At 37.4% G+C, this 16144-nt stretch overlaps 1 pseudogene across 1 annotated transcript in view; it reads right to left on the bottom strand.

The window, feature by feature from the left end:
* Window positions 1-1780: 1780 nt before the first annotated feature.
* The window catches only part of LOC111332518 (uncharacterized), a 14824-nt pseudogene continuing 460 nt past the window's right edge, over window positions 1781-16144 (bottom strand). Inside the window, exons 2-20 of the transcript XR_015991009.1 lie at window positions 15983-16113; window positions 13912-14177; window positions 11708-11758; window positions 11180-11218; window positions 10907-10972; window positions 10776-10832; window positions 8396-8434; window positions 7802-7843; window positions 7326-7438; window positions 6878-6972; window positions 6231-6313; window positions 5549-5644; window positions 5269-5353; window positions 4735-4795; window positions 4268-4387; window positions 4062-4187; window positions 3796-3834; window positions 2360-2417; window positions 1781-2083 (exon numbers count right to left, since the gene is read on the bottom strand). The product of XR_015991009.1 is annotated as an uncharacterized LOC111332518 (transcript). The remainder of the gene's footprint in view (window positions 2084-2359; window positions 2418-3795; window positions 3835-4061; window positions 4188-4267; window positions 4388-4734; window positions 4796-5268; window positions 5354-5548; window positions 5645-6230; window positions 6314-6877; window positions 6973-7325; window positions 7439-7801; window positions 7844-8395; window positions 8435-10775; window positions 10833-10906; window positions 10973-11179; window positions 11219-11707; window positions 11759-13911; window positions 14178-15982; window positions 16114-16144) is intronic.

The raw sequence follows: 16144 nt of genomic DNA on the forward strand, positions 1-16144 counted from the left end.
GTTGAGGGGTTTTACCACTCGCTTGGCAAATTAACAAGAGGTACTGAGACTCTGTAATTTTCTTCTTTATTCTCTCTCTTGTTCCACTGCTTATTTCTACTACTTATTTCTACTACTTTCAGCAAGGAGTGCTCCAGTATTAAATACAAAAATCACAGACAAGTTTGGGTTAGCTAACCGTGGGAACTTCCAAAACAGGATGTTCAGTGTGGGTAAAACTCAAGGTCAGTTTTACCAACTCAAACATGACCGCCTAGCAAACTAGTTATCTTAAACCATAACAAGGGATTAAAATGTCTAGCACGGTAAGTGCTGAGCCAAGTTCAAGCACACACTAAAAATAAATCATCAAAACTATAGATTCATCAAAATAGCACGTAGGGGCGAAAAGGCGAGACTTAATAAAACAAAAAGGTAAACCTAAAAATGCTTGAAATATCGAGCCTTGAAAACGCTCTACAACACTGGTAAGGAGATGAAGGGAAGGACACTAAGGTGAGCACTGGCTCTTTCTACTACATTGTTTTAGGGGAGGGTGTTGCTACTCGCTGGTTCATAGTTTTCAATAACGTTTTTAAATGTTAACTAAATAAACGCAGATTTGATTATATTGTTCAAAAGTGATTAATTTTTAGGAAATAGTTTGTTAATTGAGAACAAAGAGGTTTCTGTCATTAACAGGTCTAATTCAGTTAAGTTTCCATAGATCCACTGATCTAATCAAGTGTAGAAGCTATTACACAACTGCAACAGTTCACTTTTAACAAAATAATCAAGGATCAATTTACGTTTCTGGGCAATCCAACACGTTAATGAAATATAGAGGACGAATAAACAATCGTACACTGTTGCAGGCTTATCAAAGACGATTAAGTAATCCACCTCGATTAACACCAATCGAGCTCAAAATGCGACACAAACAATGATCGGATAAATTGACGTTTATCAGCCTTGACTAAAACTAATCGAGCTCGAAATAAACACACGGCCCATAACTGTATGGAATACGATTGATTCGTTCTGCGTACCACTAACGTATCTCAGCCGATCGACCCGTGTTCCCCATTCGAACTCGGTTTCTCAGCCCGAGCGCAAATTGGCGCCTCACCTATGAGGACCGAGATCCCTTGGGTACCCTGCATCACGGTCAAGTTTTAGTTTCGACACACCGCAAATAGAATTGATGTATTTTATCACCTTAAGGAGAATTCCTTAGTTTTTAGTTGACGCCACCCTAGTCTTTATATACTTAGACTGCTGAATAGGTGGACTGAAACGTTTAGGTTTATTAAAAGTGGCCTTTCTTGTGGCTAACTCAGACATGGGAAAATCTCAGGTGGAGAAGGTAACGTTACTCATCCCATTCTTAAAATAGTGTTTACATTGGAATTACCTTGAAAGGTTTTCATGCTAATGTTTTTCGTGGAAGAAATTGTAACTTCAGAATGGCTGTTACGTGAGCTTCTTATGTCTGACCCAATTACACGGTAATCATATAATCTCGCAGAAGTTCTCCATTTCATTCCTTATACTATAAACCCTTTCAGGAAACGATTTTAGGAGAGCTGCTTGTATCTGATTTAAGTAGACGGTAATCATAAAACGTCACTGAAGTTCTCAATTCTTGATACTTATGAACGCTTGCTTTTAGAATATTTCAAACCTCTATTATTGTAAACAATATTACCTCGGATGCATAGCCATTTTATTGTAGCCAGAAAGGGAGGTTTACTTTAAATAACGCTCATCTTGTGCAGCTCATAGACTCAATTTCATTGACAATGATAAACTTGTAGTTTATTCTGTGGGGTACTTTTAAACTTTCAATGAAACATGAATATGATGCCTTAAACCGGAGAGAGACATTTTTTTAATGTGAATCCATGTTTTTAATAACTTTTTTTAACTATAACAGGTTGAAACGCAGAGATTACAGAATTCAGGTTTAATTACGATACGTTTCATATTAACTTCTATTATTCATGTTCTTTCTTTCTTTTTTGTCTTCTTTCTTTTCTGTTTCTGTTGTCCTTTCTTTTCCTTTTTTTTGGGTGGTCTCCATCCAATTCATTGCTTGTGAAATCTGGAAGTAAAGAAGATGTAGTTTCTTAAGCATGTCAAATGGGATGAAAAAATAATAACAAAAATTATTATCATTATTATAATACCAATGATTTTTAAAATTATTTAGCTCAAAATGCAGCCTTTGCAAAAGTAGCTTTATGGTACATTATGGCAGGATTTTTTAATGTCAAGGGCTGGTTCATAGATTAGGCCTTCAGGAATTGCTCTGAATCACGGCAATTGGATTAGGCTGGCAATCCTTAAAAATTGACAGAAGAGAAGTTTCTCTACATACCTTCAACGGTTTTGGAGAGATCTTCTACTAAATCTGGCTTATTCCCTCTAAAGCTAACCTGCAAGAAATAAAGAAAGGAGACGGGAGGTATGCTACCCAGGCGACCTGGGTTGCATACCTCCCTTTATTTTGCCGACCAATGCCTTAGCCATGAACTTTCGAATTTATCTCATACTAGACTAATGAATTTTGGGAAAATTGTGCCAAATATCACTGGTGTTTTGTTAAGTTAAGTTTAGTTGCTTTAAGGGTTCATTCAATTAGTCTTGAATAGCAGCTTTACTCAAGAGTTTCTTTCTTAAAAATATATTTCCTTAACCCATGAGTCAGTATATGAGAAATGATTTACTTTCTTTTTTATTTCTTAAGCCCAAGAAATGTAGCAATGGTCTTGCTTTGTATGCTAAGATGTATGTGAATGTGTATGCTAAAATGTATGTTAATAATATGTATGCCAATATGTATGTCGATATGTGTGCTGAATTATTATGTGCCTAAGAACCTGGAGGCAAAGATCCTCGCTCACAAAGAGCATGGACACAGAGGACCTGGCTCAATTAGGAACCGACATGTGCTAAAATGTTATGTGCCTAAGAACCTGGAGGCAAAGATCCTCGCTCACGAAGAACATGGACACAGAGGACCTGGCTCAATTAGGAACCGACATGTGCTAAAATGTTATGTGCCTAAGAACCTGGAGGCAAAGATCCTCGCTCACGAAGAGCATGGACACAGAGGACCTGGCTCAATTAGGAACCTACAGGTGCTAAAATGTTATGTGCCTAAGAACCTGGAGGCAAAGATCCTCGCTCACGAAGAGCATGGACACAGAGGACCTGGCTCAATTAGGAACCGACATGTGCTAAAATGTTATGTGCCTAAGAACCTGGAGGCAAAGATCCTCGCTCACGAAGAGCATGGACACAAAGGACCTGGCTCAATTAGGAACCGACATGTGCTAAAATGTTATGTGCCTAAGAACCTGGAGGCAAAGATCCTCGCTCACGAAGAGCATGGACACAGAGGACCTGGCTCAATTAGGAACCGACATGTGCTTAAATGTTACGTGCCTAAGAACCTGGAGGCAAAGATCCTCGCTCACGAAGAGCATGGACACAAAGGACCTGGCTCAATTAGGAACCGAAGTGTGCTTAAATGTTGTTTCCCTAATAAACTTTTGTCTCAGAGAAAGTAGAGCCTAAGATTCTCCCTTACCATTATGGACGGAAACAGAAGACCTTAGCAGGCCGTGTTGTTTGATGCTTGATTATCGCTAACCTTTGGTCAACTGGGCTGGGACCAAAACCACGGCATTGCCATGGTAGTTAACGGTGATTAGTGCTAATGTGGCTTTCAGCATCTTGGCTCCGGCCTTCAGTAACTATATACAATAGGAAAATGGCTGTGCCACGCAATGTTCACCATTTCTTCCATACCTTATCACTTGATTCCTTTTCTTCTCTTTTTTTGTTTTCCTTGATTGGAGCATAAAAAATATTATTTAATAAAACTGAAAACCTTACTTGCCATAAATTTTAGCCTTGTATATCTTTAAATTTTCCATATTATTTTGACAGAAATATCCTCAAATGTGTCATTCTAAGATTATTTTCCAAGGAATTTATTTTCTTATACAGACTGTGATTTCTGATTTTTCATTGCACTTTAATTGATGTAGCCTTGGCTCCTACAGAACACTAACCCATTCACAAATGTGAAGAACCTCATCACCCTGCAGCTGGTCACAGTGCTTAAGGACATTGTTGCCCCTTTGAAGGTTGAAATACAATGGAATTGTTTTGGAACTTCCCAACCAGTCATACACTTCCTGTCAAGGATAAAATTTTGTGGCTATTAACATAGAGGTCAATTGACAACTCTTCTATTATGTCATTACCAAAAATTTACCTGGAAGCATGCTGTTTCCTTGAATTTTCGCATCCATTGTTTTCCCTCTAGGTCTACCACCTTTATTTGCCGACCTGACTGTGGTTCCTCAGATATCCGCAATTCTCTTGCTTTCCTTATTTGTATAAAAATAGAGAAATCAATGTAGTAACCATCAATTGTGTTCTTCATTCTATCCTTTAATTTAGTCCACAATGTTAAGAAAAAGGATGCAGTACGATTGTTGTTTTTCTTTGGGGTGTGAAAAGTCTTGTAACCTGTATGTACATGGGATGGGATTTCAAATATGTACTATTAATTGTATTCCTTTCATCGCTTGTGTTTGCCTTCTTTTCCTCACATTATATCTACTACTTACTATTTTTATTTTTCGTTATTTTAATTTTTCTATTAAGTTTTTCATTTTTCTTCAACGATGATAATTCTAAATACCATGCTTGTTCCTTGTTTTAGGTGATGAAACTCACCTCATTTTCCAGTTCCTCCTCTTGATCTTTTCTTTCTTGTCTCCACTTGGCATACTGTTCTCTGCGTGTCAAAATAATCACCACTACTATGAGCACTAGTCATGATATACAAAACAATGCACTTTAAAGCTATACTCTTAAAGCAATGATGTATTAGAGAAGCATCACACTTTATGTAGCTTAGCAAATACAGTGCAAGGGTGGTTTTTGTGGCTCCACAGCATAAACCCATTTATATCTACTGGCAGCAGTGTTATTTGAGTTTTGTTTTTTGTTAGACACCTCCACCATACTATAATTAATGCACTGATTGTTACACTGATTACTTAATGAAGCATGCCTCTGGTACAGCTGATTATACTAGTTTCAAATTTTTATTTATTTTTCTTTTTATATATATATTTTCTCAAATTATTTATTCATTTATCATATTATGGTTTCTAATTATATTAGTATACACGTACATTTTTGTAACGAGCATCCTTTTGCTCATCAATGTTTCGTGTTTAAATAAAGTTATACTTACTTACTTACCTTTGTTGACCCTCCTCCCTAATATGCAAAGCTGCCCTTTCGATTATGTTTCCTAAAATGTCATCATGTGTATCTGTTTCTGTATCTAAAAGTATACATAAATTTTTTTAAATTATGTTCAGTGCCCCTAGATAACGCTTCACTTGTGGGAAAATAAGCTCTTTCTCTCTCCCCAAACTATTGTTAGCTTTTTGGAACGAATGGTCTTAATTCTTCATTGCTTCCAGTCAGAAAGTGGTTTTGGTGTAATATACACATTATTATGCTAACTCTGCCATACCTGCAATTTCGCCTAACAAGGTGGCATTCCTGCCTGTGGATGGTACAAGAAATAGAATCCGGTCTTTTCTCTGATCACCACCATATGCATGAAAAACTGAAAATAAGGAAAAATGACACTTGCTTTTTTCATTGCAGACATGATCTCCTTTAAATATTTGGTAGTAGGAGGCAGTGTTTGAAAATTCATTCCATGATCAGGTTGAAGACCAAGCAATTTGTGGGTTGTGATTATTGTCATCATCAAACCAATTTTGATCTGGGCTTTCCCCCAATCATGGGGGTGCCACGATTTATCATACTTTGCCAACAATATTTCTTACTCCCATTTACTTCAAACATTACCAGTACGATGCACTGATATCACTACAATTATTATTTGGCCCTTGAAGATTATTTTAACCAGAGGTCAAACTACTGGACATTGCTTTCTTTCATTATCAAGCTCTGTGTAACATCATTTGTGTCCCTCCCTCCTCACCCCCCCCCCCCTATTTTACTGAATCATATCATTATGGTTTTAATGGCTCTTCCACACAAAGCCGTTTTGTGCTCGCCAAGGGAGAGGCATTGTGTCTAATTTGCAAAACTTCTGATTCAGATGCTACCTTTTTGAATTTCAAGGCACATATGACTGGTGCAACAAAACTGAATGTAGCTCTAAGGGATGGGTTCTCGCATACCTTTTCTTCCCTCGCTGGACCAGGTCTCAGTTACCCAAAATAGCCAATTCTTCCCGTGTCCACATTCCATTTTGTGTAGTATCCTTCAATAAAATGAAGTATTATATTTTACATGGGTTCAAGGGAGTATTTCAAAGTAAAATAACAGTACTTTGTGGGTATTCTAAGGTCAGTCAAGATGGTGAGACAATTCATTTTGTACATATTGGTGCAGCACTCCATATTAATGCATACTTAGATGAACTGCTTTTGACTATTACAGTCAGTAACCGCCTTTTTACTTGAACTATTTATTTCCCTTCAGGCTTCCATATATAGTAGTCTTTTTCCATTATGTTATCACAAATTAGTGTATAAACACACTCAGTCATCTTGGCATTTCAGGCAATCTGATTGGTTTGCTATCTCTGGCTATTCAACAACATACACCTCTGAGCAAAAGGATAATGTGAAAAACAAAATGGTGGGGGGGGGGTAAACTCGTGTTTTGCTTAAGTTTCAGAAGCAGAAATTTTACAAATATCTTCTAATATTTTCCATATTAGTTATTGTCGAGATCACTTCAAGCATTTATCCTAAAACATCTCAGTGAATTGTGGCTTTAGGGAATATTTACCTTGATTTCAAAGAATAATTGCTAATTGTACCTCAACATGGCTCCTCTCTGGGCAACACCCCTCTGTCTTGAATTAACAAGGACAACAATCATTCCTTTATTTTCTTCACGTGCTTGCCAACATAACTGAAGATACAAAACAATAAAATCATTCTTTGTTTTCTATAGAAATGAAATGCACATTACGTTCAAGTTACATATATTTAATTCTCTATTCCGGTTCATAAAATTCATGCAGCATTTGGGAACATGGTTCTGCCTTGAAAAAAAACCAAATCCTTATGATTGAATATTACTCAAATGCTTTACACTTGGCATCATTGAGCACATAAAATTGCTGAGCCAACACATCTGCCCCTTGTTCTTTTATCATCATCATGCTGAGTACGGTATCTCTTCTTCATGCATATAGCTGTAATGAAATGCACATTTTCAAGAAATATGCACTGTTCTTGCAAGTTTATGCTAGGACTTTATACCTCCTCAAAGTGGTGGATCAAAAAGGGCAACATTGCTGTATTTTCACCTCCCATCTGAAGTAGTTGTTGGCATTTTACAACCTCATCCTCCCTACACACTCTGCTTGATGACCCTGTAATAGGAGGCAGACTATTATTTTGATATCAAGGAAGTTGAATTTAGTTATGCTGACCTGGGTTCTCACCAGTAATCTGTCAACTACACCTTACTTTTCTTTGAAGAGTTTGAGGAGGGTTGGGGACATCCTGTAATGCTGACTTCAATTTCATTTACAATTTTCTCATTATTCTTTTCCAAATCACTTTAAACACTGAATAGTTGTATTCCTTTTTCTGTTCACAGGCCACATTGGTATTGCCTTTGATAAAAAGTCAGAAGTTTTCCATCTACCCTTGGTTTTTTGGTCATATAACATGGGGTCACAATAAAAATAAGAGTTGTTTATCAATCATTCAATTTGAAATGACATACGCACCTCCCAATCCGAACCAAGAGAAGTCCTCCTCCACCACTCCACCTATTGAGATTAATGTGGACTTACTGCATGTAAGATTGCTAAAGTTAATTGCATAATTCCTTGCCATTAATGATTGCAAAATCACCACGTTCAAAATTGGAGGTTTTCAGCCAGAAAACATCCCAAGGCTGTCACTATCAGTGGCCAATCACAACAAGCTGTTTCCATGGCTGCCTTAATTATCCTTTAGTGAGGGAACCTCCACTAAAATAAGAATATAACTGTAAAGTATTGAATGTAGTGTTTTCCATCAAAATTTTTTTATCTTTTTCCAATGGAAGCATTTCTATACAAGAGAGACAAACTTCCAAAACGTTTTTCTTGGTTTTCAAATTTCCCGTGCACTGCCAGTTTGAATGATTGACACAGATACAAACTGTTCCATTGGAAAAAGATCTAACACTTTTGATTGTAAACATTATGTTGCATATTTTACAGTTATATTCTTGTTTTAGTGGAGGTTCCCTTTAAAGCTTTGATTGACACAATAGTCCATGTTTATTGAAGAAGTAACACTTTTGTACTGGAACAAATTTATACCGATGCATTTACCCTTTATTCCGCTACCATAAAATGGTGTGCCTTTGAATCCTGTAATATAATAACATTGCAAGGATGAGCTGAATGCACACCTTTTAATTTTGTGCAGGAACATATGCATTGGCTATCACTTCCATAGATGGTCCTTGAACAGTTTGCCTTACCCGATGAAGAATTAGTCCAGGAAAAGAAGGTTCCAATCGCTTTCAAGAAGGACGTGAATATTGTAACCGTACGTACATGTGCACGAAATTCAATTTAGTTACTTTCGTTTGAATGGAAACACGTCAAGAAAAAGCTGCACTGCACTCAGAAGCTTTGACGAGGTAGAATTTCGCTCATAAGATGGAAGGACACTGAACGTTAATTTTTCCGTTGGCGACAGCGGTGATCCTCTAACGATACAACTGAACATCTGCTGTCTCCTCATTTAAACGGGAGATCTTTAAATTGCGGACTGTAGCCATGGTTTTATTTGAAATGATATCAGAATTACGCGGTACAAGTTTGCAACTTAGCTTCCATTGACAGTAGCTAAATAAGCGGAAAAAAAAAACATCAAGTTACAAAGGACCAACGATCTGGTATTTTTAATTTGACTTTCCATCGAGATATTGAACGCCGAGCTCAGATAGTAACCTGTGTGGTCCGTATTCTCACGCGAATCTCTACGCTGCCAAAGCGGCGATTTTTTATCGAGTGGGAACCTAAGAGATTACTGCCGTTAAAACAGAAAACCTGCCGTTGACAGGTAATGTTGAACAACACAGAAAATATACACAACGCGAGCAGTAATGTGTTGTTAACGAGTGGAAGTGAACACCCGAGTGCAACCAGTTCCACAGGTTCAAGTCGAGTCTCGTCGAGTCTCATGCCATTTTCAACAGCATGTGTGGTAGCTTTTGGTTTGCTGTTTATTTTGATGTGTTTGGTCAGTATATTGGGAAATTCGATCGTTTGCTACATCGTTTATCAAAAACCTGCTATGCGATCAGCCATAAACATCTTATTGGCGACATTAGCGATGGCCGATGTGCTTACAGCATCGCTGTGTATGCCTTTTACTATCGTATCCTTGATCGCTCAGAGGTGGCTTTTTGGCGATATATTTTGTCGAATAAATGCCTTTTTGTTTAGCTTCTTGGTGACAGAAGGAACATTCGTATTGATAACTATATCGGTAATTGTGAAGAAGAGCTCCCCAAAAAACCTGTCGGCCGACAGTCGGCCGACAGACGACCAACTGTCGGCCGACTGTCGGCCGACTGTCGGCCGACTGTCGGCCGACAGACGACCAACTGTCGGCCGACAGTCGGTCGTCTGTCGGCCGACAGGTTTTGCCTGAAATATAGGCTACCTGTCGGCCGCCAGTCGGCCGACAGTCGGCCGACTGTTGGTAATGTGTCGGTAACCTGTCGGTACCTTGTCGGTAGCTTGTCCGTGAAACGATCACACAATGTTAGGGATTCTAAGTTTGCCGTTACAAAAGCATATGGGTTTAAACAGTTGTATCATTTATTAAACTTGAAATTGGAAATAGCAATTCATCCCAAACCTGCAAGATAGATTACGATGCTAGCAACAAATACATACATACATACTTAACATACCATAAGAGGCCGCGTTGCATTGTTGGGCGATTGGAACGAAAGTGTTTGTATTGATACGTAGCTTATGGTTTTCAGAGTTTTTGGCCGAGTTTTCGATTAAATTATCTTCCTATGCGATTCTTAGATTGTCTGGTGTGTTGTAAATTACGCAAGTGATATATCCTATACGCATCTGATAACATTTTGGAAGAAACGTTTCTTTACATACTACCAACTTTGCCGTCGATCGGTAAGTAGGTGAAGTCTGTCGAGTCATACATCACCATTACGGATTGTTATGTCACGTTAACTGTTCGTTTTTTACACAATTTTTCTTTTTTCTTAACCTGTGGGTAGACTGTCGGCCGCCTGTCGGTCAACTGTCGGCCGACAGTCGGCCGACAGTCGGCCGACAGGTTTTTTGGGGAGCTCTTCTTCACAATTACCAAAATACCAACTGATGCACATAATGCTTATGCTTAGTGAAATGATAATAAATTCCTCCTTCAAAGACAGTGATTGCTAGGAGTTATGTTGCATATATACTTTTCTAGTTTGAGCACTCTGGCATGGCTTACACGATACACAGTCAAGTGTGGGATCGTTTGGGGTGACCACTTTGGTTCTCCTCCATCCTACTAACAGCATTGCACTGATGAGGCCCAGAAGGCTGAAACAGTACTATCTGCAGTTATATATATAAATAACAACAAGTTTTACCCTGAAATTCACTTTCCTTAACTTTTCTATTCCCACATTGTCTTATTCATCTTGCAAGTAAAATCAGTGCATGAGAAATTCACCTTTAGTTGTGGCCTCCAGTATATTAGATACAACTGTTGTTTCTGCTATGATAGGAACTGAAATTGAATGGAAAGACACTAGGAACTATACTTTTTCCAGCATAATGTTTAGAAATTTCATTTTGACTTACAATTGGGTAACAGAGGATCTATCTCAATTACATCATCTGCAAATACACTTTGCACAAAGTCACCATCTGCAAGATGTAATATTGGTGTGAAAGGTTATATGAGTCGTGACCCACATATTTTCTCTTGCCTACAAGGTGAGCACTTCATTGTTGTACAATGCAGAAATAAACATAGTTGAATCAATTCTACCATTCTATGCAATTTAATTGAAATAGAAATGATGAACATGATATACAATCTACTTAAACAAGGGAGGAAGTGACACATCTTACCATCATTGTCATCACTGGAACTGGTTCTCGAGGAAATAGCTATAACAAAGAGAATGATTAATAATAATAATAATAATAACATTGATAATAATAGTTTAATATTTGTAGTGTGCAAATTCCATTTACATATGATCAAAATAATGTTTGATGAAAGGATTCCTATTGGTGCAACAAGAGAAAATAGAGCCCATAGGTTATAATACAACATTCAGGAAACTGTGTAAGGATAATGGTACACTGCAATAAGACTGGGATACAATAGGAAAACATCTCGAGGCCTTACGGAGAATCAACCAAAGCAAGCCACACACACTTTCTATTTCTAGAATCAAAACAAGGTAACATTGATACACACAATTGCTCTCATCACCACACCAATCCTGCTTCCTGGCGTCAAAATTTCAGCGGCAGAAACAATGTAGGAAAGCTAAATGACACCCGGTCTACATTCATGCACACAAGATAAGAGAACCAAAATTTATTTGTCAATGTACTGTGCTCTCACACAGAAAACCAAAAAAGCCTCACCTGATTGGTGATCTTGAGAAGCCAAGTGCTCCAGGTAATGTCTTGTTTCACCTTGTTGTAACAAAAGCATACTGATTAAGACTAAGGACTATGAAGTCATTTATTACATTGAAATTGTTACTTTTCAATGGAACTAGCTTTCTGTATCGCAAAGAGAAGTTGAGTGTGAAGAAAAACTAGTGTAACTATGCTGATTCTGACGCATCCAAAATGAATCCACACAAAATCAGCACATTTTATAAAAATGTTGCATTAGAAAATTGTAAAGTTCCCTAATTGGTGCAAAACCTATACTTCAAGCCAAGTGGAGCAAGGTGACAGCATAAAACTGGCACAAAATCTGTTCATGCTTATAAATCTATCTAAACAGTCTTCACTGTGCGGATCTTGTTGTGTCTTTTCCTTTATTTCATCTTCTAATTCTTTTTCTAAAATCTCAACTCGTAGAATGATTTCCCACTCTAAATTTTCTATATCAATTGCAAACTTTCACCAGTATCCTTTATATTTTTCCCACTCATTTTTAAAAATTGATAAATAAGAGGAAATCAATTGAAGCTGTAGTTGACATTGTCTTACTTTACTAGATCATCATCATATATGAGATACTATCAGGTAATTGATACCACATCCCTCTATAGTAAAGTTCTCTAATGCATTCATCTACTTCAGCCAGATCTCTAATCGAATCTTGTATCATCTTTTTCATATTTATTTCACTCATATATTTATACATTATGGTAATGTTTTTAAGTACAAAGTGGATGATAATTATTTTAGAAATTTTATCCAAAAGGACTTTTAAATTGTGACGCTATCTCATGTTTGTTGTAAATTTTTTGTTTATAAAATCCATTGAATCTTTTGTAGTGCAGACTAATACATTACAAAGTTGGGCAATAAGGCACTTATTTATAGGTATAACACTTTGGGCTACTGCATGTAATAACTGCAAGAGGCTGCTATACTGTTACCTCAGTGCCCTTTGTGCCATTGTGATGCCAGATATATTATGAAAGACAGAGAGGCAAATAACTAATAACTAATAATAAAAGGATTACCAGTGTAGCAGATCCTACCGGTAACCAGAATGCTGCTACTAAAGCTTAAACGTAGACTCCCATAGTCGAACACATACCACTGCAGGTTTACAGGGCAAAGTTTCAAAAACCGGTGACACCATGACAGGAGCATTAGCTAAGTCAAACAATAAAATTACTGGATTGGCAGCACCAACTAGTAACAATGATGCAGCTACTAAAGATTATGCTGATACCAAAGTGTCTAGGGCTGGCGAATCTATGACAGGAAATTTGGATATGACTTCAAGCTACATAAGAAACTTACAATCACCCTCAACTTATTCTGATGCTGTAAATAAAATGTATGTTCAGACAAATAGTGTTTTCAAAAGGGGGGAAACCATGACTGGTGCCTTTAACATGGGAGGCCACTGGATCACCAACTTATCCAAAGCAACATCACCAAATAATGCAGTAACACTTACTCGATTAGGAGAATCACATAATTATCTCTAAGCATGAAAACCATAAGGACGTATTCAAATATATCGTCGAAAATGCTAATGAGAGCGAAGAAGATTACACTTTATCCTTTAGAAATATTGTAACTACTACTAACTTGCCGCATAAGATACACTTGAAGGCATACCTTATTATTTATGCCAGTTTTATGCCCTCACCTTGCTCGGCTTGGCTTGGAGCATAGATTTTGCACAGATTCAGGAAGCTTTATCAATTTCTAATGCAACATTATTATAAAATGTGCTGATTTTTGGACTAATTTTGGATGTTTCAGAATCAGCACATTTACACTCCTAGAAAATGATAAAAACAAAAACAAAAACAAATAGAAAATCCAATGAATCTGCAGGTTTAGAAAAGTACAGAATTAACTCTTGGGAACATTCTGTCAGTTGCAGAAATAATATTGTACCAGTTGCATCTCATAATCCTGCTCTTTGTGTAGTTAATAAGTTAACATGAGATTAAACTAGTTAATCATGTTACAACAATCTTCACTAATTCCAAAACAGTACTGTGCTATTATTGTCAAGCCATCTGGGCCAAATTACCGTCTGTGCTATTTACCTTGTATTTGTTTTCCTTACTACAATAAGTGATGAGTAATTATGTTAATTGCTCTTGCACAAAAGGCAAACTTGGTATATAGTGTAGACTTACGGCCATTGGTAGGTCGGGAAATTGTCTGGTGATGGCAGGTTGGCTGATTTCATTACTAGTGGAAGATGGCAAAGGCAATGATTGTGAGCTGGTTGAAGTGGATGACCGTGTGGATGTGAATGACTGGCTATGCAAAATAGAAGGAATGGGGCTTGATAGGACAGTTACACTGGATGTGGAGGATGAAAGCCTTGATGATGACGATGATGTGGCTGTGGTTGTAGAAGATGAGGCCGAAGAATGTTGCAACTCAGTTGATGATGCACCTGTAAAAAGTTGATATCTTTGTTGAATTTTGAGGTGTATATTACATTCTTTTAACTCGTTAACGGCTGAATCACGCAAACACGCAAATATTGTTTACATTCGGTGTTTAAATTAATAATTATCTCAACAAATATTTACAAGCAATAACACCAAAAATATGTCATTTTAAAGTTTAGAAAATGAGCTCCTCAGGAATACAAAACTTTTACCATTGAAATTAAAGACTTTCCTGAAAAAATAAATTGAAAGACGAAAAAGAAAAAATAATGCAAAATTTAAAGTAAAAGTCACTTACAAGTATTTGCACAGGACTAGCACATTAATTAATAGCACGAATTTTTTATCCACATGTTAGCCAAACGTCTTGAAAATGTGATAGAGAAAGAATAAAAAGTGAATTTTTGACGAATTCTTATCTGCGCCTGGATTACAAAAAATATTTAACAATTATTCCACGAGCGCGCGTTAGATATGAGATGATAGATACGCGCCTCGTTGGCTATAATCAACTCATATCCAACAAGCGCGAGTGGAATAATTGTTTTATTAAATACGCCCCCAAGATATTAGACAAATCTTACCAAATCTTAAATTTTTTAGCACCCTTTTAATTTTAACCGGACGCACACGCTACCATATTTGTAGATTATGGTATATTGGCTCATATACCATAATGGCTAAGCCAATAAAAAGTCTTGAATTGCATTACCAATGATTCAGGCTTTAATAAATCAAAATATTTCATATGATGCAATTCCATAGGTCGCAGTAGGGTATCGATTACCCTTGATTACTTTTCGTCTCGCATTACGTTTGTCGCTAAAAACGTGCTCTAGACGTACATTAATGTTTGTTGGGGCCCCGTAAATCAATTTTAATTCAAACCTTCGAGATTTTCAAGCCGACACGGTCGACTACAGGCGAAGAACTTCAAATTACGCAGTGGAATATAAAAACTTCCTACCTCGACTTTTCACTCTCATTCGATCGCTGCCGGTCCAAATCGCTCCAAATCGCTTTCTTAGCCACTTTCCATGCCATAAGCGAAGTTTTAGTCGTTAAATAGCTCTTCAAGTATCGTTTCGGAGGCGATTTTACTCACACACAAACTCGCTTAGTGGTAAACAAACATTCACTCGCTCCACGGGTGAAATTAGAGATTTTCAAAATATCGTTGTGTACGTCGCATTCAACTGTATGCCTACGTGATTTATAGCATGTCAGCGTCACACACGCCAAATTTCTAGGATATCGGGATTCTTCCGGACAATTTCGTCCGAAATCACAGAGCCTGCCGGAATATTAATTACCCAAAACGTATGTTGTGTTATCTTTGTTCGGTTTAGGGATGCAGCTTTGTACCTCGTCAGGTTGAGACAAATTTCTATGCATCAATTTTTGTAACGCCTACCCATACGATGTGTTACAAAAATAATTTAGCATACTCATAGTTAGGATTCCATGCCGCAAAGTTAAATTTTGCCATGCATACTGGATAAAATGAAAGGGATTTCCAGCAACGCAACAGTGTCGTTCCAGTTTCAAGTGGAACGTATTTTTTATATTGATGCGTTGGCATTTACTCGCGTACGTTTTTTTCCTCTTCAACCTAATTTTTCTGGTTAAGAGAGATTCGCTCGCTATCATATCGTGATATCACAACCCCACCAAATCAGCACGTGTAACCTATGTCGCATTTTTAATTTTATGCGGAATAAGACGACAGTCAAAAGTCCTCTGACAATCACCTGAGCAAGTATTTAACAATTAGTGGCTAGACAATCAATAACGGGTCCATCCTTACCTTTCCAATGCATGTAAACCTTCTGTTTTGGGCCCTGAGTAAACTTGGCCATTATTTCCACTCCATTTGGAATATAACGAAATACGACGCTCATCGCATGGCCCTTGTCATAAGACGTTATGAAGCGTAAGCTGATACAAGGGAAAAAAAGAAAGCAATCTT

This window comes from Stylophora pistillata, chromosome 8 (assembly GCF_964205215.1).
Source record: "Stylophora pistillata chromosome 8, jaStyPist1.2, whole genome shotgun sequence".
Taxonomy (NCBI): domain Eukaryota; kingdom Metazoa; phylum Cnidaria; class Anthozoa; order Scleractinia; family Pocilloporidae; genus Stylophora; species Stylophora pistillata.